This window comes from Mastomys coucha, unplaced genomic scaffold, assembly GCF_008632895.1.
Source record: "Mastomys coucha isolate ucsf_1 unplaced genomic scaffold, UCSF_Mcou_1 pScaffold6, whole genome shotgun sequence".
NCBI lineage: Eukaryota > Metazoa > Chordata > Mammalia > Rodentia > Muridae > Mastomys > Mastomys coucha.
This window is the reverse complement of record NW_022196912.1, coordinates 76,888,742-76,913,377: the sequence shown is the minus strand read 5'-3', so window position 1 is coordinate 76,913,377 and position 24,636 is coordinate 76,888,742. Positions and strand designations below refer to the sequence as shown.

The 24,636-nt window shown below is 34.2% G+C and overlaps 1 protein-coding gene across 7 annotated transcripts in view; it reads right to left on the bottom strand.

Moving 5' to 3' along the window:
* Lrfn5 (leucine rich repeat and fibronectin type III domain containing 5) overlaps positions 1–24,636 on the bottom strand; it is a 297,221-nt gene that overhangs the window by 148,009 nt on the left and 124,576 nt on the right. For 6 of the 7 annotated variants that reach the window (XM_031357359.1, XM_031357364.1, XM_031357357.1 and 3 more), the window contains one exon: positions 8,728–8,902. The gene's annotated coding sequence lies outside the window, so the exon portion shown is untranslated. The remainder of the gene's footprint in view (positions 1–8,727; positions 8,903–24,636) is intronic. The other variant, XM_031357360.1, reaches the window with a different exon arrangement.

The following is a 24,636-nucleotide window of genomic DNA, read 5'->3' as shown; positions in this document are numbered from 1 at the left end:
GTGAGAGAGGGTGGGGTGGCAGGCATGGGGAGGGGGCAGGCAACAGGGGTTTGTTTTTGTTGTTTTTGCTTGTTTGTTTGTTTGTTTTTTGCTGGGGAAACTAGGAAAGGATAAATTTACATGTAAATAAAGAAAATATCTAATGAAAAATAAATAAATGAAAAGAGTCAAGTAAATTGATGAATAATGTAATTTCAAAGAGTTTTTTACCTAATAAAGAAAGTAAATACACATATCTTTTTCTATTAGATATTTTCTATATTTACATTTCAAATGTAATCCCCTTTCCTGGATTGCCCTCCAAAAAAAAAAAAAAAAAAAAAACTGTTTCCTCCCCATCCCTGTGCTCACCAACCCACCATCTCCAGCGTCCTGGCCTTGGCATTCCCCTACACTGGGGCATTGAGCCTTCAAAGGACCAAGGACCTCTCCTCTCATTGATGACAAGTAGGCAATCCTCTGCTACATATGTAGCTAGAGCCATGAGTCCATCAAGTGTACTCTTTTCTTGGTGGTTTAGTCCCTGGGAGCTCTGAGGGTACTGGTTAGTTCATATTTTTGTTCCTCCTATGGGGTTGTAAAACCCTTTAGCTCCTTGGATCCTTTCTCTAGCTCCTTCATTGAGGATCCTGTGCTCAGTCCAATGGATGGCTGTGAGCCTCTATTTCAGTGTTAGTCAGGCACTGGCAGAGCCTCTCAGGAGGCTCCTTTCAGCCAGCACTTTCAAATAGTATAAATAATTTTTTTTTTAACTGTATGAAACAAACAAAGCTCAACAGCAAAACTGTGGAAGCATTCATAGTTTCTTTAGTTTCATTTACATGAAGCTTTTTTTAAGTCCCAGTATTTACAACTATTCAATCACAAAATGTAGACATTTAGATATTTGTGTACATACGCATATAATCTTAGGAAATCTTATTTCTACATTTACAGTTTTTTTAAAAATTTATCAAGTATCTGTTCATCAGAACTATAGAAATGATTAATTTATTATTAACAATATGGTGTAAAGTTTGTATGTCCACAGCATGTAAGAATGCATTTAATTCTAAGATGATGAGAATCTGTAAAGTTTCTCATCCTTCATAAAGATGGCAGTGCTATGGTATTATCTTTTAAACAGTGTTTTCAATAATGTGTTATTCATATCTTATTCTGTATCATTATAATTGTTCTCCTTTATAAAATATTTAATATATTACTATTAATACCTTTGCTCCTGTGTGTACATTATGTGTGTTTATGTATGTATAGACATACATCACACCAAAGGATCAGAGTACAGCTTTCAGAATATGGATCCCTCCTTCCAATGTGGGATCCAATTTAAGTCACTAGGTTTGAAATCTAAATATCTTTACCTGTAGAGTGATCTCATCAACCCTATCCCTTTCTTTAAACCAATGCATAAAAGCATAAAACTATACATATAAGTGGGATTACTTATGGTGTTTCTACTAAGAGATTTCATAATGTTCAATTTACTATGTGTGCATCAATTGCCATAAGTATTTGTCATGTATCTGGAATGAAAACTTTCAAACTTAGAACACTAGTCTCTGAAATACTAATAAGCTTCTGATATGCAGTTACCATGTAATATCAAACCATAACTACTCACCCCTATGCAATGGAAACCTAATAGGTAATGATCAACATTTTCATTTTCTTCTTTTTATGACTGGCCTCAAGGTTTCCTCATTCCACTTCCCTCTTCTCTGACTTCTATAATTAATGGATTCCAAGTATCAGTGAGATCACATGGTTTTTATTTTTCTCTGGTCAGCCTAACCTATTTCATTTAACATGATGATCACTTTCTTTCTTAGTATCTCAAGTGGCAGATTTGATTATTTCTCCTGTATAGTTTATTATTCCATCTTATATATGTATCATACTGCCTTGTATATCTACTTGTTAAAGGGTGGTATACTTTTATAGTAAAACTGATATTTATTTGCTGTTTTCATCATTAATATTTTGTGGGAAAATATTGGTGACTTTTCTGTGGGTTGGTCAAAATTTTATGTCATATTATCCTTAATATGAACCAAAGTGACTATGTTTTTCAGGTTCAAACTGATTTATGAGTTAGCACAGAAAAGAACATCATTCCCAGAGGTAAAAAGTTGTGTTTTCTTATTTATATGAAACATATTCCTATGTCTACACAGCAAACTTAATTTTTGAAATTTAAAATATACAAGAACAGAAAGTCCTACTTAGATCTCATGGACATCATGTCAAAAACAAATTAGAATGAAACTATCAGAACAGGTTAAACCCAAATCATATGGAGTTGATGATTCTTGCATGACATTTCCTTCTCTACTATCTTCATCAAACTTCACTTTCTTCCTGGGGCTTTATAAAACTTGTGAGACAAATACCCTTGTATAATCACCTACATTTCTGAATTTTGTCCCTAAACAGTCAGAAATTAGTACTTCCAATCTAAAAGCATTCCTCAAATACACTAAGCATTCTGAAAAATATCTTTATTTTTTAAAAAAACGTGTGTTATGATAGCTAGAGAGTGAGAACCTACCATGTAACAACTCAGATACCCGTTCATGCTCTGATTGCATCACTATGTCTTATGATTTTTTTTCTTTGTTCCTATTTTCCACATGGAAGCATTTCTGCTTGACAACATAAAGAGCTCATCAATGCCAGAGATGCACACTCACTAAAACTGTGCAAGCCACACAGAATCAGTTGTTAATATACATAGTACAGGGTTGGAAAAATCTACTATTTTGTTTAAACATGAATATAAGACATATTGGAAAGACCTAACAATATAAACATGGTAATACAAAACTTTCATGTTAAAATTTCACACAATTCCAGTTATGAGTATTATGTTACAAGCCCTTTTTGATGCAGAAAATCCTTGTTATGCTAATATTTATCTTTCTTTCACCTCATAAATAATAAATTCAGGTTTTTAAATTGTGGATTATTTCTGTGTTTGTATCATTACCATGTGAAGCACTGAAATAATGTAAGAGGTGTTCATTTATTTTAATGGAACTCTATACTCAAGTCATAAATAAGTAAGTTGATGTAAAAATGGTATTTATTTTAGATACTAAACAATATGTTAAGGCTTCAAAACTTATCACAGCAGTCTCTATCTATGTGCAAATTATCAAAAGGAAACCTTGATTCTTATCAGAGATTTTAAACCTGCCTGTAATCAGGAGAAAAATACCACCTTGCAAGAAACAGATGAGTTGAAAGCTGCAGAGTCCTCACTTTATAGCCTAAGCCAATGTTCCTGCCTTGGGGGTGTCAAGCTTATCATGAAGAGTTATTTCTATGCCAAGTCAATCACTCCTTGAATATTACCAAATCCAAAATTGAGGTTAATTAGAGGTGGATACAAATATCCACCATTCAGTGTCAGATCCAGACAGTAGGTGTAGGCGTTCAGCAGTGACAAAGGCGGTGACCACTGGCCAACAGCCTGAGCACCGCCCACACATCAGCAGTCCCAACTGCATTTCTTCCATTTTATCATCTTTCATTACCATCTCTTTAACAATTCTAGAAATATTTTTGTGCCAAAACTCCATTACTGTACTCAAGTATGCCATTTAACTTCGTATTTCAAAATCAAGTCTCCAAGTTTTCTCATATTTTTGACCTTCTCAGTTGATAATTCTATATCACTTAGTCTATTCACATAGAAATCACTGGAAGTTTTGTTGGAAGTTTAGCATTATATCCTTTTATTCTGAATTTCTTCCCACAGTAAGTCATGGATTTTCACTAAAAGTAGCCTTTGGCTAGACTGCCAAGGTTTTTCTTGCTGCAATGCCTCCCACACTCTGTTTAATGTTGATGAGAGATACATCCATTTACCCAAAATATTCTAAATCTGACAATGCTCCACAGTTGCCTTCACTGATGAATGGCAATTAACTACAGGAAAAAGGTCCTCATCAGGGTAACCAAGATAGCCTAAAATTGAATTAATATACATTGGCTCATCCTGATTTATTTACAAGCCAATACCTAACAAGGCAAATTGCTTCTACTCACTGAAAGCCAATTGCTGAAAGTACTTCTCACAGGGCATTAATTTCTCCTAGCCCTAAATGTAAAGAACTCACTATCTGCAAAGGCAGAGAGCATCTGTGCAGACCTCTGGACAAGGCACTGCACTGTAGGAAGATACTGCACCAGCACTTCTGCAAGCCAACACAAAGCAGAAGCACACACAACAGACTCTCCATCAAGATCAGCCAGCTAAGACAAAATTCACATTCTGTTCTTGGCCGGTACGGGCTTTTGGAAGACTGTATTGTCTGTCACTCAAGCTTCTGGGATTTTTATCTCAAAAGGACAACACATCAGCTCATTAACAGCCGTATAAGGTTGAAATCTATCTCTGAAAGGCAGACAAATTCAATTTCCAATTAATCTATCTTCATTGTCTTGGATGATGCTATTTCACACACTTATGCCACATGACAATATTTACTTTTTAATTCTTGTTTACCCTGTGGTAGGTCCTGCTCTTCTGTGTTATCCTTATTCCCCTACAAGTGTGTAATTGTGGTTTAATGAGAATTTTGATTTATATTCTTTTGTACCTGCTTCAGAAAAGCAAAAGCAAGGTCTTGTTTTGTAGATAAATCTGAGCAGATTAGGTGAGAGGAGACATTTGACAAATGCAAAGAGGGAGCATGATTTACCTAATGGAATTCTCTGGTGCTATCAAAGTTTGATGGTACTTCATTGCTGATGCCTTATGTTAATGAGCGGCCTTGTCTCCCTCCTTCTCTTAGGAGTTTGACACCATATTTCTAGACCTGTTTGCTAATAGCAAGATCCTGCCCTTGTCTTTCAGATGCAGCCAAAGATATGAAAAGGATTTATTTAAAAAGTATCTAAGATTCTCCTGAAACATGTTAAATGCAAAGCACTTAGGTAATAAGTAGCATCTTAGTGAATGTGGATTTCAAGATATGTACTGAACACAATGTTTAGTAGAATCTGTTTTAGGTTGGCTTTATTTGAGAATCTTTTAAAGATTTTTTATTTCTTCTTTTTTTACTGAGAAATGCATAATTTAACATTTTCTTAGTCTGATCTTCATTTAGGAATTACTGAATCAAGTTTATGCTTGCTTCTAACAATTAGGTAAGCTTTCTCAGTTTAGGTATTGTTCTTCTATTGATGATTCAAGATTTATAGGTTTATGTGGATTGAACATTTAAGTTCACATATATAAATATATAAAATGTAAAAATTGCATTAATCTGGTTGAGCATGTTACTTGCAGTCTCATAAAAAATGTTTAAAAGTGTTCTTCTTTCTCCACAACTTCGCCAGCATCTGCTGTTACCTGACTTTTTTATTCTAGTCATCCTGACTGGTGTGAGGTGGAATTTCAGAGTTGCTTTGATTTGCATTTCCCTGATGGCTAAGGACAGTGGACATTTCTTTAGGTGCTTCTCAGCCATTCTATATTCCTCAGTTGAGAATTCTTTGTTTAGCTCTGTACCCCATTTTTGAATAGGATTATTTGGTTCTCTGGAGTCTATCTTCTTGAGTTCTTTGAGTATATATTGGATATTAGTTCTCTATCAGATATAGGACTGGTAAAGATCTTTTCCCAATCTATTTGTTACTGTTTTGTCTTATTGAGAGTGTCCTTTGCCTCACAGAAGCTTTGTAATTTTTGAGGTCCCATTAGTAAATTTTGATCTTCGAGCATAAGCCACTCATGTTCTCTTCAGGAAAATTTTTCCTGTGCCCAGGTGCTTGAGGCTCTTCCCCACTTTCTCTTCTATTAGTTGCAGTATATCTGGTTTGGATTTGCAGCCCCATCGGACGAACAACAATATGAACAAACTAGTACCCTCAGAGTTCCCAGGGACTAAAGACCAACCAGAGTACACATGGTGGCACTCATGGCTCCAGCTGCATATGTATAGCAGATGGTCCAGTTGGTCATCAATGGGAAGAGAGGCCCATGGCCCTGTGAAGGTTCTATGCCCCAGTGTAGGGGAATGCCAGGGTCAAGAAGTGGGAGAGGGTGGGCTGGTGAGCAGGGGGAGGGAACAGGTCAGATATTTTCTGAATATGGCCATTTGATATGAGTACATTTCATAAATCAATAATAAGTGTCTGTGATATAAGATACACATATGTGTATGCACACACATATTCATAGACATAGACATGTGTGTTTATATATATATATATGTGTGGTTTTGTTTTGTTTTGCTTTGTTTTTCCTTTCTTTTTTTTTTTCTTTTTTTCCAAAGGGGAAGCCAGGAGAGGAGATATCATCTGACATGTAAATAAAGAAAATATCTAATAACAAAAAGAAATTTAAAAAAATGTTTAAAAGTATAAAATTAATGAACTATTTATTAATTAATTCTAGGAATTGCAAGGTAATTCTTCTTATTAAATAGCTCTACTAAAAGGAATTATTCTTCACAATATACTACATATGTATAGTAACATCAATCTTACTATAAGAAATAATTTGTAAATCTTAAATATGTAGTTTATGCAGGGTTAAATAATAACTTAAATATTATTTATTATTAAAACTTTTTAATGTCTAGAAAGGACAATAAATTATGGAGATCTTGTTGCTATTATGTATTCACAGAACAGTTTAACATGCATATGCATGTACTTACACAAATGTGTATACATGAATACATTTTCTATTCAGACATGATTATGTATAAATTTTTGTTTCCTGAACAGAGTTTTTCTTTCAAACCTTAAGTTAGGAAGATGTGGCATGGAAAAAGTGTGCTTTTTCTGGCCAAAAACTAAAATGGCATAGAAAAATAGCATTAAAACAATAATGCAGCTGAGGAAGCTGAGTTGGAGGAAGGATTTCAATAGTTTTCTCTTTTTACTTTTCCATTTTCTATTTTGTTCTGAAGATCCAGTACAAACCATTATACTTGTTTAAAAGAGAAACACTAGTGGTATGCTATATCTTTTCAAGGAAATGTTTGAAATTAGCTTCTAACTAGGAATGCACTTACTTTCTGTTTTTTTTTTTTTTTCAAGGTATTTCAATCTAGGAATTTCAGCCTAACATTATATTCCCTGTATAAAAATAGAAAAAAAGAGAGAAAAGGTAGAGAAAAGTCAGACAGAAAGAAAGAGAAGGAAAGAATTTATTAACACAAGTCTTTATTCTCCATTAATATTGTATACATTTGTGTTGAAGACTTCCTGGACTTTACAATGGGTTGCTGAATTAAACTATGCTTATGGAGCATCTCCTTGCCATTCCCTTAAGGATAATTTCACTTACTAAACATAAATAATAAATAATATGCAGTTTAATTTAAGCTAAACCTTTGCAGTTTATAAAAATAAGCCCACAGATATTTTCTGAATATGGTCATTTGATATGAATACATTTCATAAATCAATAGTAAGTGTCTGTGATATAAGACATACATATGTGTGTGTGCACACACATATTCATAGACATAGACATGTGTGCATATATATATATGTGTGCATATATATATATGTATATATGTGTGTGTATTTGTATTTGAAAGACATAAAACATACCTCCAGTAAAACCATAATATTTGAAATACACCAAATCTCAATAGTTTGTAAAAGATTTATTTTTCCAGAAGAAAAACTTTTTAAATTCTGAATCTTATAAATATAATCAAGGAAATAATGCACTTAAATGACATATACTCAATAACAAGATTCTGGGGTTTTTTTCAAGGAGCTGAAGGGTTTGTAGCCCCTTAGGACTAACAACAATATGATCTAACTAGTGCTCTCAGAGCTCTCAGGGACTAAACCACCAACCAAAGAGTACACATGGTGGGACTAATGGCCCCAGCAGCATATGTATAGCAGAGGATGGCCAAGTCGGTCATCAATGGGAGGAGAGGCCCTTGGTCCTGTGAAGGTTCTATGCCCCAGTGTAGGGGAATGCCAGGGCCAGGAAGCGGGAGAGGGTGGGGTGGTGAGCAGGGGGAGGGGGAGGGAACAGGGGTTTGTTTTAGTTTTTGTTTTATTTTATTTTATTTTCTTATTTTATTTTTAGGAGGGGAACCTGGGAAAGGAGATATTGTAAATTAAAAAAATCTAATAAAAAGATTTGGGGAGGTTATATACAGTATATTGTGTTTTGCATTTTGCCAAGTGTTCAAATCTTCTTTGTATAATTCATTTTTCTACATGTAATTGCCATTGTTTGATTTTTCTAATGTACATTTTCATAGTCTCTCAAAAACTCTGAATAAAACACAAACTGTCCCGTACTGCAAGCCAGCCAATCATGCAAGATATTCTTGACAAGAGCAACGCTTTTCTCTACCTATAGCTTTCGGTTTTCATAACTCACTAAAACAAGTTTGGTATGATACTTATCCATTCAGAACCTGTTTATGTTGTCACGAAATTATTCTTTTAGCCTTTACCTTATTTAAGCCACAAGGCTGCACATGCATCTTGCAATGCTTGCAGATCACCAAAATGAAAACAAACCAGAACATGTCATAAGGAATATAGGGAATCAATGTAAAAACAAGTGTACCTTTTCATCTCCAGGAAAATTGGACTCAAAAATAAGAAATGAAAAAAATTATAAATAATAATGACTTCATTTATCCTATGAGTTTGCAAAACTTCAAGTTAACTCCCAAAAAGTGTCTTTCAACTTACAGGCAATGATGAAACTGAATGTGTGCAACTTACTTCTGGAGCCTGAAGAGTTCCTTACTAACATGAAGGAGTCAGCACTTGGCCTGGCTGCTGCAGAAGACTGGCAGGGTGAACGCATTTCCAATGCTGGTTCTGAGAGTGGTGTCAGATGGAAGGTTGTCAGCTACTGCATATCTTCTCCACACCTGGCAGAATGGATACAGGGACTCTTCAAAGGAAGCAAGCAGAACAAAGAAATGGCATCAAAAACTGATTCTTAAAGTCATTCAAATTCTTGTTGTTAATTGCAGGATCAATTCCAACCCATTCTAGGACATTCGTTCACTAATTAGTACTCAAATATATATGCATAAAAAGCTTTCTAACAGAAATATGAAATACATTCTAATTCCAATAAATATGTCAACACTCTACTTTTTTTAATCACTGATTTTAAAATTATTATTTTCCTTTTTAAAATTTTTTACTAGATATTTTCTTTATTTACATGTCATATGATTTCTCCTCAGTAAAACCATAATACATAAAACCAGTTTCCCCTCAAAAAAAAAAACAAAAAACAAACAAACAAACAAAAAAAACAACAAGAACAAACCCCTGTTGCCTCCCCACTCCCCATGCCTGCCACCCCACCCTCTCCCACTTATTGGCCTTGGCATTCCCCTACACTGGGGCACAGAACCTTCACAAGGCCAAGGGCCTCTCCTCCCATTCATGCTAGACTTTGCAATCCTCTACTATACACATGCTGCCAGAACAATCAGTCCCACCATGTATACTCCTTGGTTGGTGGTTGAGTCCCTGGGAGCTCTGAGGGTACTAGATAGTTCATATTGATGTTCATCCTAAGGGGCTTCAAACCCTTCAGCTCCTTTGGTTCTTTCTCTAGCTCCTTCACTGGGGACCCTGTAGTCACTTAAATGGATGGCTGTGAACCTCCACTTCTGTATTAGTGGTGTGTTCTTCTCTCAAAATTTTTGGTATCTTAAATGATCATAAGTCACAGAACAGAAATCAACCAATTTTAGATGGAGTTACCGAATGTGATTTATTATGTCTGATTTATTTATATGCTTGGGGTTTTGACTGCATTTTTATGTGCAGTATGCATGTTCCCATGGAGACAGGAGGATGCTAGATCCCTTAGAAATAGAATTACAGGCAGTTGTAAATCCTGTGATGTGAGTGCCTAGAACTACATCTAGATTTTCTAGACAAACAGTAAGTATTCTTCGCAGTTATGTCATCTTCTCACTCCCAAAATGTAATTTTTGAAGACATTAGCTTTATTATTAAGTTAATAGCCTCACGTGTTTCTATGTCATAATGCAAAGTTCACATCGATACTACAGTAACACCCATTCATGTATATAGTGAATACTAAAAAAGCTAAAATACAGCTGGGCGGTGGTGGCGCACTCCTTTAATCCCAGCAGTTGGTAGGCAGATTTCTGAGTTCAAGGCCAGCCTGGTCTACAGAATGAGTTCCAGGACAGCCAGAGCTACACAGAGAAACCCTGTCTCTAAAGAACCAAATTTAAAAAAAAAAGGTAAATTAGTAATTTACTAAATTAGTAATTAGGTTTGTCCTTTGATACTCTCACTTTGCTTCACTATCATGGAAAGTTTTCCATTACGCCTTGATAGTGTGCTGAAGTTAAGTATCATAATGAACTCTGATCACCTAGTTTTACTTCCAAGCTGTTGTTGCTGTGAGTACTTCACAGTCTTAAACTTAGACACCTATTATACTCATGCATTCTCAAGAAATATGGTTCCTTTCTAGCAATTATATTGAATAACAATAATAAACTAAGAAATAGCTCAGAGAGCTTGTTAAAAGCATTAGAAATTATTAGGACACATATTTCTAAGCTGAATATCACTTCCTTTCCTTTAACTCTGAAACAGCATCACCAAGTGGCCTTCAGGTCTCTGAAAGTACAGACTGACTCAAGTCTCATTATTCATGACAGTGAGAGCTCTAAAACCAGATTCAGCATAAAACAATCGTCTAAACTCTTCATTCATGCTCTGTTCTTCTTTTAATTTAATTAAAATATATTCAAATAGCAGAGGTCTCTCTGCTATCAAGTGGTGCAGGCAAGCTGGTACAACTAAGAAGAGGAAGTATGTGGTGAAGAGATGGGAAGGAAAAAGAAGCAGAGCAATTTGTGCACTATGAAGAGAAGAAGAACTGGACTCTCAATAAAGGTGAAGAACAGCCTGAAGTGAGATGACTTTGCTGTTACTGGAGGGCATGGTGATGACTGGCATGTGCTGCCACCAAGGGCTGTGCCTGTGGCCTAATGGCAGCAGGAGTTTATGTCAATGTAGGTGCTCGATCTTGGTTACTACCAAAGGCCATGTATACATCTATGGTCTGGGCTGCTGTCTGAAGCCCCATGGATATCAGAGGCCCTAAATTGAGCTATCCTAGTCTCTTCAACAGCTAAAGCCTCTGGAGAGATGGCCCCACCTCTCCCCTGAGCAATGTTGGAGAGCTGAGCCTAATAGCACAGGTTTGGCAGAGTTGGTGGGCTAACCAACTCAGATGCCACTCAGGTCCAGATCCAGGGCTTTGAGTTGGCCAATCCCAACTGGGCTAGAGCACATGTAGAGGCTGGTCCTAAGAACCAAAGCTTCAGTATCTCTATAACTCAAGGCACTGTTGAGGATCCAGTATTAATGGTGTAACAGAACTCAGGGGCCTTGAACCAGACCAATAGTTCATGGCAATGAATATTTGCAAGTAAAACTGTCTGGACAAAGGGGAATACTGTGTGGCACAGTGTAACACATTGCAGCTTCCATGGCCAGATGTTTTATCTTATTTTATTTTATTTCATTTTATTTTACTTTAGGAGGGGAGTTAAGAGGATGGAGGTCTGATACGAAAGGACTTGGAAATCAGTGGAATTAGGGTTCATGGTGTGAAATTTATACCAAGACAATTAAAAATTGTAGAAATATATATTTACATCATTGTCTACCTTTTCCTCCCATATCTATCCATGTTACTCCCAAATTCACAGGTTTATTTATTTCAAGGTATCATGGATACGTACCTTGGAGAGCACTCACTGACAATGTTTTCTTTCTTAAAACTTTGTAAGTCTAATCTCTTAAAAGTAAAGGGCATTGTTACAATATATAAGGACAACAATGATATACTCTTTACTACCTCCTTTAAATTCACAAAATTTGAACAATCATGATGGCAGTATAGAGTACATTGGTCTTATAATTAACATGTAAGTAATTTCCCTACTCCAATTCCAAAGGTAAGTGTATTTTTCATAATTAAACCGTGAGCATTTACTCATCATGTTGCTTGTTTTACACATTGCACAAAGTTAGCTGTTTTAAAATAAGGCCCACTGAGAGACATCCATTCTACTATCTTTCAATTCCTTATTTAAAATTCATAAAAGTATAGTTTATATAATATAGTTATTATCTTTAGTGGGCTATTCAAAACACAATATTTTAGTTTAATAATTCCAAAAGCTTATCCTTATGTAATTGTTTACACTTATAATACCAGCACTTGATGAGAGAGCAAAATAAAAGGGTTTCTATGTTTTTGCAGCCTGCATGCACTAAATAACTAGTCTTAGTTTAATGAGCAATACCGAAAGACCCTGTGTCAGAAGAGAGAAAGGAAAATTATTTCATTTGAATTAGTTTCTCAAGCAAAAAAATGATCATAAAGATTTGCATAAACACTATTATTAAAACATACTTTCTCAGCATGAGCACTGCTAAACCTAGGTACTTTAAAATTAAATTAGAGATACTGATTAAAAATGGAAATAATCTTGTGTCATTGGGATAAAAGCACAGCTAAAAGCACTAGCTGCTGGAAAACATTTACAAATAATAGCCCACATCCAAGATCATATGACAAATAATTTAATGCCCTACTGGAGCCCTCACCACTTATGTAAATGTCACACTGAAAATTAGCACAACTAATCATCACTTCCCTAGAACAGCAAGAGTTCATCAGTTCAATAAGCCATAAATCTTGGTGACCTATAAATTGCATTGCTGTATTTTTAATTTCCTGTGAACAACTCTTGGAGTAACTTGGTGATGGTTTTGCTCAGTAACCTACTGGACAACCTGAAAGACTTTGAGATCAGAGGATAGTAATAGGTGATGACTGCTCAGTGTCAGCTTCATAATTCATTCACTAATTTTCATAGTCCAAAATAATAGAAGCTAGACATAGAGCACTATTAAATCAAGCATTGGGTTCATAAAGAAACAAAGTTTATCACTATAATAGGACTTTAATTATGAAATCTCTGTGTAGTACATTGTGTGCATGCCACAATAAAAGGGAGAAAAAGGAAAAATTTTTCCTCTTGGAGTATTTCAAATCAGAAGTAAGACTAAATCATAGATCACTATATCTTTTATGTGTCCCTAACAAAAGGCTTTGCTCTAAATTATTTTGAACAGCACACACACACACACACACACACACACATATTTTGGTAAAGGAAGGAAGAAAAGCATATTGTCTTAATCAATGTTTTAATTAGTTTATGAGGGAAGAATTTACTTTACTGAATCCTATTCAGGCAGAACTCCACTTAAAACTGTGTACACATGTTATCATGCTATATCCATAGGTTGCTTCTTAGTAGATGGTATTGTATTTATCTAACATATTATGCATGCCCACAAACACATATCACACAAACACACATAAACACACACACACACACACACATACTCATTCTGGATTAGAGGCTTGGAAGAGTACATAGTTTCAGACAGTTATGTGTTCAGTTTGAAGAATCTGCTTACATAGGAAGAATATAGCGTATGAATATTGATGACATTTCCATAAAGGCAAGTAAAATTTAAAACAAATGAATATTAGATAGGAAAGCCAACAAAGTACATAGTTTTAAATAATGTTAAGGCATAACATTAACTTGCAAAGTCTGCCAAAAGTTCAATTTCTGAAAGTAAAAGATATTTGTAGTAAAACCTATTGTCACACTATATGGTTTTTATAAATTTCAAAAAAAAATTACATGTAAAATAAGGGGCAAAAATTTTCTACTGACTTAATTAAGTATTTTGATTCACATAACTAATGTATAGCAAATGCTCAGAATCAAAAGTAACAAGTAGTTTTAAAATGCTGCAAATTATAATCTCATAATTTAAAGGTAATTAGTTAAGGTTTCTTAAATTTTATATTTATTTTTCTACATAGAAGTGAAATTTGTTTCAAGCTAAACATTATGAAATCACATTATTTTCCCTCAAGTTTAATTTCACTTGAAGTCATCTTCTGCCCTGAAAAGTGAAGGTCATTCTCTTTTCTTCCTGCATCTCTCTATCACTTCCCTCTTTCCCTTTATCCCTTTTCTCTTCTCTTCCGACCACACACTATCACCATTTTTCAATGATATCCAAGACTATCTTATAAAGAAACCATAAACATAGTAATATTAATTTTGAGAAATAGTAAGAAGAATTTCAAAGCATTTATGTTATATTAGGAATCTTCCTTTTAACTTCTAATACATATACATATTTATGGGAAATAAATCAATTTTTAATGTGAAGAATAGGAACTGAATGTTTCACATGCTTATTAATATTCATTGCACAAAAATAAATTTGAGCATCTCATTTTTAGGTCAATTATAATAGACAGGGGTTAAGAAGAAAGTAGGTTTTGATTATATGACAATCTTTGAAATATTGTTTTGAACTGCATAAAAAAATCTGCTTAATGATCACCTCAGAGAACCTCCAAAGAATCTTAGGGGTCAACATCTTCAGACTGCAATTTTATTATTTTATTTAAAAGAATTAGAGCATGTTTAAGAGATATAGCTCATTACTTTTTCTTTCCTATATCATATTTAAAATAAAGTATACATAATATGGTCAGTTCCAAAAACAAATAAATACAACACTTTTCATTGACTAATATATTTAATATTTTATTATGTGACTCCTATACAGGTTTGGTAACATGCATATAGATGTATAAACAAATATAGTAGATACATTTTAACATGATATATGAGGATGAGTAAAAACCTAAATAAATATTTATAAAGTATTCTACTTTAATGCAGATAGATAGATAGATGGATAGATAGATAGATAGATAGATAGATAGATAGATGGATAGATATATATCAATGTGTTTGAATTTGACATTGTCCCTCTGTGTAACTGATAGAAAATTAAAAATCAGATGGATTAAAAGGAATAGAAATGAAATGATGTTAGAAATGCCCAAAGACCACATGGGTTAGGAGTTTGGAACACTTTCTGTTCTACTGAAAATTGATATTGGTTTGGGTAATATGAAGAAGCACAAGCAGTATATTGGGAATGCTGCAAGGGATTTCAAATCAAATTTAAATCATGGAAGAGCTGGAGCGGAAGAAGTGAGAGGCCCTTCCAACACACTGTTTTTTAAATGTATATTAGTTATCCCCTCTTTATGTGTTTATGTAAATTGGTATGTATCTAGAGGGGCACATTGGAAAAATTAAAATATTAGCATGGTATGCTTCTTTGATGAAATGGCATTGTATGTATTATCTGGGACTCTACCAATAATGCAGTATATCTCTCTTCAAACTTTCCATTATCCTTGAACATGATAGCACATACCTGTGAACTAGGAAGGGAGTAGTTGAGAAAAGAGACTTTTTATTTCAAGGTTACTTAGGCTTCAGCATAGAATGAATACGATGACTTTGTCTCACCTATAACAAAGACAAAAGTCACCCTGTAATGGTATGCATTGTGCTTTAGCTATTCTACTGACATGTAAGAATTTTGAGACCCAAGGACCACATGAGTAAAACTATATGCCTTTTGGCATCAGCACATTTATTTACTACACATATCTCGAAAATGCAAATTAGAAGGTTTTCAGTGCAGATAATGAAAAAAATCATATTGAATCATAAAAGGAACGATCACTCACATAGAAAAATAGGTTGTAAAGTAAAACTTGTGATTCAGTTAAAGATTATTCTCATGGCAGAGGCCATTGGAGAAGTGGGAGCTAAGGGAGCTATGGAGGACATACCACAGTAATTCTCTTTATAGGTCAGATTTCAAAATGCTGTAGGTAACAACAGAAGAAGGATTCAGAGCTACATATGAATACAAAGCAGTACCTGAAGGCACGTTCAGCTACCTTATTGCATTATATGGTAACCCTGCAGTCCTTGAGCCTTTTCTTATTCAGCATTTTAGCACTTACTTGACAGAGAACATCAGTAACACAGCTTATTAAGTCTGTGAATCTGTGACTGACACAAACCTAAGATTGAAAAAATGTCCCCACAGCTTTAATGGATGAGCACAAAATGTCAAAATGAAATATGCAGCTAAAGTTAAAAAAAGGCTCAGACTCAGAACCTTAACTCTAAATGTAAAGGATGCTTTTAAATTCTAGATATGAAATAAGCATTAAGGACTAATTACCCCATGAACCTTTAATTGGTAATTTCCAGACATGTAGCTTAGGTACTAACAGAAAACCTAATTCATAATGGCAGGCTTCAACATTGCACTGGACTGTCTGGTTCTCCCCAAGCCATGGATAGAACACGGTATATTATTCTGAATTCCAAAATAATTACTGGATACTTACAGCCAAGGAAAGGATGGCTAGTCAAAACCATTTCTTACTGAACTGTTTGGACTACAAATCCACTGAGCATGATTTCTGTATTCTGTTTTGCTTTGCTTTATTTCTGTGTGCAACTTCTACAATGTCTAGGTAAATTCCTTTGACTCTCAGATCACTGAGTGTACTTATAATAGTGTTTCTTTTCTTTTTATATTTTAAGTCGTTCTTTACAATCAACTGAGAAACTTCTGTGCTCTTTTTTATTTGTTTGTCTAGGCTCCATCTTGCATGATGGATTATTTTGGTATTGAAGCCTTTCCTCTTCCAGAAATCCAAAACAATCAGTAGTGTTTTCTGTAGTTATTTTAACACCAAAATATATTTGCTGATTTTTGTTTCTAAGACAGATCTAGGTTCATAAGTCACATTAAGCTACAGAACATAGCTTTGTTCACATGCATATGCACAAGTGGAAGGCTCAGCTGCTCCCTACTCTAATCATTTACTTAATAATTTTTTGAGTCATGGGCTCTCAGTCTGACGAACCACTGAGTTCCAGGGATACTCTTGTCTCCACTCACCCAGATCTGAGTAAACAGACGTGCATCTTTTCACCAGAAATTTGTGTGAATACTAGGGCATTCCACTTTACATCAATATTATTGCATAAGTTCTTTATGATGAAGTCTTCTCTCCAAATCACTCCTATAATGTATTTGTCTGGTAGTAGTATAAGATTATGATGATATCACGAGGTAAATCACAATATTTTCACCTGTCCTATTTTTTAAGGTTTTAAATAGATTAGTTTTTATTTCCTGAAATGTTCAATTCACAAGGATATTCATTATCACAGAAAATTTGGCAAAAAGAACAATAGATTTTATGAATGTTAATACCATACTTAATGTCATAGATTTTTATATGCTTTGATTTCTGCAATTCAGAATTTTCATATTACTTTCTTCAGAAAACTTTACCTTTTAACTTGATATTTTATTTATTTATATTTCACGTTAGAGTATTTGCCTAAATGCATGTGTACCTTATGCATGCAGTACTCATGGATACCAGAAGAGAGTGGTGATTGCCTGACTTTAGTTACATAAGGTTGTTAGCTGACAAGTGATTATAGGAGGAAAATCGAAAGAAACAGTTCCCTTGAAGACCATCTACTGAAATATCTCTCTTGTCCCAAAACCCTGTATTTTTAATGAATTGTTATTCACATAATTGATAATAAATATTTTTTTAAACTATTCAACAACAATTAGAGATATTTATACTACAAAAAACTAAATAATCTTTTTATTTAGATCCATTTTTTCCTTTGTTTTTGTTTGTTTGTTTGTTTGTTTGTTTTTGTTTTGTTTTGTTTGGTTTGGTTTGGTTTGGTTTGGTTTTTTCAAGACAGGGTTTCTCTATGTAGCCCTGGCTGTCCTGGAACTCACTCTGTAGACCAGGCTGGCCTCGAAATCTGCCTGCCTCTGCCTCCCAAGTGCTGAGATTAAAGCACCCCTCCCGGCCATTTTTTTCCTTTTTAATTGGATATTTTCTTTATTTACATTGCAAATGGTATTCCCTTTCTTGGTCCCCCCCCTCAGAATCTCCCTATCCCCAGACCCCGTCTCTCTGCTTCTATGTGGGTGTTCCTCCACCCACGCCTCACCCACTCCCACCTCCCTGCCCTGACATTCCCCTACAGAGGGGACCAAGGGCCTCTCCTCCCATTGATGACCCACAAGACCATCTTCTGCCACTTATGCTGCTGGAGCCATGGGTCCCTCCATGTGTACTCTTTGGTGGTAGTTTAGTACCTGAGAGCTCTGGGAGTTCTGGTTGGTTGATATTGGTGTTCTTCCTATGGGGTTGCAAACTACTTCAGCTCCTTCAGTCCTTTCTCTAACTCCTCCATTGGAGACCCCAGTGCTCAGTCCAATGGTTGGCTGTGAGCATCTATCTCTGTACTTAAATCAAAATTATTTAATGACCTTTGCATTTAAGGGAGTTTTAATTTTCATCTATTATGTTGAACTAAAACTGGACTGCATAAATTACAAAGAATACCTTCAACTTGGTAAATACTGTATCCTATGTATTCATTTCAGAATCAATGTATGCTTAAGCACTATTTAATAAAGATAAGAAATGTTGAAATTGCAAATGTTCTCACTTAGATATTCTTCTTTGTATTTTGTAGAAAAATGTTGTGAAAAGTGATGACGGGTAATACATCATATTATGATTTGATTGAATTTTTGACTAAAAGATGAAAGTAATTTTAATATTAGAAGTCAGATCCTTATTTGGAAATGTGATTAATGTTTGTTTTTAGCTGATACCCTATATGAACTATCATTTATTACATGGATTGAGCTAAATTTTTTAACCCAAATGGATGGATTTTAAAGTCATTGGTTAGTAGATTAATTTTTAAAGGACTTCACAAAAACAACCTAGTTGATCAATTTTTCATGGAGCCATTAAAACTAAAGGACTTTATTTTTTCAAAGTGATAAGAATATTTATCATCTAAAATGCTCAGACACTCAAATGAGTTAAGAACATTAGAGTCAAGAGACTCATAAAATTGTTATAGAAGGAAGCTATAAAATGTGCACATTTCCCTAAACTTATACATTTGGCTTGATAGATGGATTCTTCTAGTGATTAGGAATGAAAATATACCATTCATAAATATATAATAAAAGAAGCTATTTGGTTATAAGTGACAATTAAGAATGACCAAACATGTCAGCATTTATAAAGATCATGAAATGTCTTTAATTTTTCTTTATTAAAGTTCAATTTATATTAGTTGATAATGAATTTTTGTCAAAATTGGAAGTGGGGAAGTGCATAAAATTTTTTCTTTCAGAATCTTGGATCATTAAAATGATCTATCTACTAGAGTCACAGTTTCTTGCTGATTGACTATATTTTACCCTATTCTTTTTTGTTTGCATTACAGTTTTGCTTGAGCTGTTCATGTCAGCTCTCAGAGAAGTAGTTACAGACAATTGTATTTGTGGTTCTTTTTTAAAAAACAGCAATGTCAACTAATTTTGTTTGTGTGTGCATATAGTGATTGCTGATCCTGCAAATTTATTCAATAAATTTGACTAATGGAAGATTGCCCAGTAAAGTACAGCCCTCTAGATGTTTAAAAGACATACACAGAAAAAAAAAATGCTGCTAACATCACTATCAGAATCTTCCCATTGACTAAGCTGTATCTTCGAAGAAAGCCTGTACCTACATCCCTGTTACTGTCAGACTATGAGAACAGAATACATAGTGTACCATAGATACCAAGAAAAAAGTGAGTACAATTAAAGCAACCCTAAGGATTTTTTAAGTAAGTGACATTTTTGTACTTGGTGATGTTTGTTATTTGGATATTTACTTCACATTTATTCTTGAATTTTTATGGTTAAATTTGAGGGATCGTATTTATGCAGAAACTAATGAGAAACAGTAATGGTTCTCCAAGGAAAAGGTCACATGCCAAACAGCAGAAAACTCCAAATTGAATTCAAATATTTATTTATATATAAAAAAAAACACTTTCCAATTTCACAATAAATCATAAACACTCTAAGAAATAAGCAAAAAAAAAAAAAAAAGTCACCAAAGGGAAGGGAAGGTCATTCTCTTCACAGACATCTGACAAGATGAAGCTTGGGTATCACCTGCAAACCAGCCCTTATCTACCAGTCATCTAAAAGCACAGACGAGCTAACTACTTTACTTTAGTATTTTTCTTTGACCATATCTGCCTTTTCGCTGTACAGTTACTTTTATCACTGGGCAACATATATTTACATGCTTAATGATGGCTAATATTCATTCTAAATGCTCTGTGTGAAGAATCTCCACTCTAATGTCTAAGTCAATAAAAGCACTTTGTGCCAAAATCAAACCTGTACAAAGAGCACTTGAGATCTAATACCCTTTTCTGAGTTCTGAATAGAATGTTAAAATAAGTAACCAAAAGTTATTGTTTTGTTCTTCTTATTGTTCGTTCCTTGTCATTTTACATTAACATGCTTTGTTCTTCTTTACCTCACTTCATGATTTCTTATGCATTGCCAAGCTGATTTTAGTTTTCAAGGGTTATTTACGAAAACAGAGGTTAACAGTAGTTTACAATTTTGTCTTACAGATGTCTTCAACTTCTAACATGGATGATATTGCAACCCATGCTGTTTAAAATATGAATCTTAAAGAAAATAAATACATTTTGTTACTGCAAAAACCACTAAATAGTCCACATTCAATCAGAAGGAGCCTACTTGTGTTTCACTGAAGACTAACATAATATACATGCTTCAAAAAACTAAGATGAAATGACCCTTTCCAAAAATAACTAAATTAAAGGTAAAATGTTTAGTAGCTATTATGGTTTGAATCCAGTATGCTCCCCACTAGCTCCTGTTATGATGATGGAAATTAGGGTCTATCTAGTAGATTACTAAGGTAGATTTTTTTTTTTAATGCTATTCCCAGTTTTAAGGGCAAGCTCTTAATACCTGTTTCTAGCCTGGCATAGGAATTATAGAGTATTATTCCATGGAATACCCAAAATGGTTCCAAGAAGGTACTGTGGAACAGTGGAGACCAAGAAATGGTATTTGAACAGGTCACTCTAACATTTCCATTTATATTAATCTTGGAAAATGCTTACCAGCCTTGTATATTTGAATGAGGTTAACAGAGGTAAAACTTAAAGTTTATTTCCAGAAACATGGCAGGAGAACCATGCAATTAAGGGCAGCTCTTACATTTTAGTTTTGAGGCAGTGGACTAGTTCCCACATGTCAATCAGTGAAAATGCCCCCCACGAGGAGTACAAAACACAGAATTCTATCTCTGTGGGCCTGGCAAAGTTGCCATATGACATGATAGAATGAGACTTATGAATCACAATGAAGTAAAATGTCAACTGTCTGCAAACAGTAGTTGAAGCCATGCAAGCTAATGAGGAAAAAGCATGATAGTTAAGGTATGATTTGCAAAGAGCCAGCTTCCTGACCTGATTCCAACTCTCAATTACAAGTTCACCTGGAGAGATTAATGTTTTTAATCTCCCCCTTTTAAATAGCTAATCTGCAAATGCTAATTCTGGACAGTGTATTAAATTGGTCATAAAATATGAATACTGAAAAGATGTAAGAGATTGGATCAATAAATCCATTACTACTGCTAGACTCATTCTTGTTAAGAAATAAGGAAAAGATAGAGCCACAAGGAAAATTATACCAACAGTGTCCACTTCAGTCATTGCAAGAAACAATTTAGGACTATTAAAAAAGGAAAGACATGACAAAAACTGGAGGTGATTCAAAGGCTTTTTGTTTCTTCCTGGCTAATTTTATGTCAACTTGACACATGCTAGAGTCATTTCAAAAGAGGTAACCGAAATTTAGAATATTTGCCTACAGGACTGGCCTGTGAACCAGGGTTTGGTGCTTTTTCTTGATTGATGAGTGATGTGGGAGGCCCAACTTACTGTGGGCAGGCTAAGCAAGCTACTAAGAGCAGGCCAGTAAGCAGCACTCCTCCAAGGATTCTGGATTAGCTCTTGCCTCCAGGTATTTGTCCTACTTAAGTTCCTTCCCTTTTTTTCCCTCAGTGATGGATGGTGGTGGTATGGAAATATAAGATCAAATAAATAGTTTCCTTCACAAAATACATTTTTGGTCATGGTGTCTTAGCAGAGCAACAAAAAAACCTAACAAATTAGGCTCCTAAATGTACTACCAATAGTTGAGAGGTGAAGTTGAAATTTCAAATATTAAAAAAATGAATCAAATCTTAGTTGTTATTTAGAGAACAAAAAAATGAGAATTTACATGATTACAATATGCAACTAAGATTATATGTGTAGATAAATTAATAATCAAAGCATGCGTTTTAATGTTTAGTTTATTGTATTGTATATAATTTGATATGCCCAAAAAATATGATAATGATTGCAATATATTCCTAATATTTACATGAATTCTATATATTCTCAGAAACAAAAAATCATTCTTCCTATTTCCTAAGAATTGAATACTTATATTCATTACAATATTCATTTTAAAATTATATCAGCCATTTTCCAACCATGTGCCCCAATACATTTAATTAATATTAATTCATTGATGTGAGTTTATGAGTATTATTTTATTTTTCTAATTCAAGTGAAAATTATTTCAGGCTTTTTGTAGCACATTATTATGATTTGGTTAAGAATACAAGCTATATACTAAGCCTGTGAATTTCTTAACTTGTTTCAAAAGATTTTTATTGGAAATTTTATTACCTAATAAAAAAAAGAGTCCTTTAAGCTTGCTGAATTTGATAAGCAAATCTTTCAATGTTTAGCACTTATGTGAATATGATTTTAAAGATAAAAATCATGTTTTTTTTCAAAGTAGTGGTCATTAAATTTTTAAGAGACAAAAGCTAGCATTCTTATTTTGAATACTATTAAAAATACATAGAAAATGTTTCTCTTTTATTGTAGAGCATTTTTGTTTCATTTTCTTTGTATTTTTCTCATCTTTTTTCCTCTTTCACTCTCCCTCCATTTTCTTTCCCCCTCAAATAATATAAATAGCAAAATAGTTGATAAATGTAGTGAAATCTGAAACAGAGTTGAGCTGAGAATAAAAGAGAATATAGTTGCACTGGAGGTTAAGTGAAGGTTGTAAGATTACTAATAGATTGGGGGCAGCATGGTGAAAAACAGTCGTAAGGAGTAAAAGTTGTGTGTGGGTGACATGTAATAATAGCTCTTACAATAAGAGGATAATTTCTACAGCAATTTAAAAACTATGCATATGAATGTCAGATATAAAATTACCATATGATATGGCTATAAAAAGATACTGTGCACTTAGGGGGTTGTGTTAATAATGTTTTTTTTTAAGAATGTGATCTTAAAAATAATAAAGCCTCACTAAAAATATACTTGTACTGAAATAGAAAGGTCTAAATAGAAGAAAAACATCAAATAGTTCCATAAATTCATTCTCCTCTTTCATATTATTTCAAGATTCAAATCAAAATAAAAAGTTATGCTGTTACTGTATTTGTTGCTGTGACCTAAGAAATGACAAGAAGCAATTTAAGGTAAGAGGAGATAATATTTAGAATACTAGTTTAGCAGATAAAATCCATCCTTACAGCTGAGATAAGACAGTCTTCATCTATTTATGAATGGATGATAGAAAAAAAGGTACATACAATGAAATATTACTCATTTGTAAAGACAAAATGAAATTGCAAAATGTACATGTAAATTATTATAGAAATGATTCTGGATGTAATGCATGCATCAGAAGAGATCACTGCATTTTCTCACTCATATGTTGATACTAGCTTAGAGTTTTTCAATGTGTACCTGTTTAAATTGGAGTGCCCAATAAAATCAGGAATTACAGACTATGGGGTAGACTTCAAGGAAAGGAAGAGAGAACACAGGCTGTATGAAGAAGAAAAGGATTGATATGATAGGAGTGGCAGAGTAGAACAGGGAGTATGAGTGTTCAGAAGTAAAATTAAGGAGCTTTCTGGTTTTTATTTATTTTCTTTGGTGGAAAGTAGCTGCTTTTCTCATACAATATATCTTGAGTATAGTTTCCTCTCATTCTATTCCTTCCCAGAACCTCCACTTCTGTCCCCTCCAAATCCACCCCTTTTCTCTCTCTAATCATAAAAACAGGCTGCTAAGAGATAACAACCATATATGATAAAATAAAATATAAGACAAAGCAAAAACTATTATATCAAAGTTAGACATTCCAGCTCAACAGGAAAAGAGTCTCAAGAGCAGGGACAGGTGTCAGCGACCCACAGACCCTCACAGCCCACAGTCCCCAAATTGTGCTAAGCTAATAGCTATAATATACATGCAGAGGAACTGGTGCCAGGCCCGTGTAGGAATATTTTATTGCTGAAGACATAATATATGTAAGTCATAGGACATGAATAAATTAGCCTAGTACCAATCTGGATTCTTCATACCTTCTGTGCTAGCACCCACAATTCATGGCTGAAAAAGTCATCACCAATCTTACTCAGTTGTGTACCCTGAGAATTACAATAATAGCTGGCTTGGGAAGATATCCCCACAGATGTAGTAGTTGCATAAACATTAATCACTTCACCACTTCCTGGTTGAGCTAAAAGTCTGCTCCACAAACGGGGTCCATACTTGGCACTGTTCAGTGGATGAAAATCCATGGCTAGCTAGGTTACATACTTTAGGTAGAATACAGTACACTACTATTTTGCTGCAAAATGGACACAGGAAT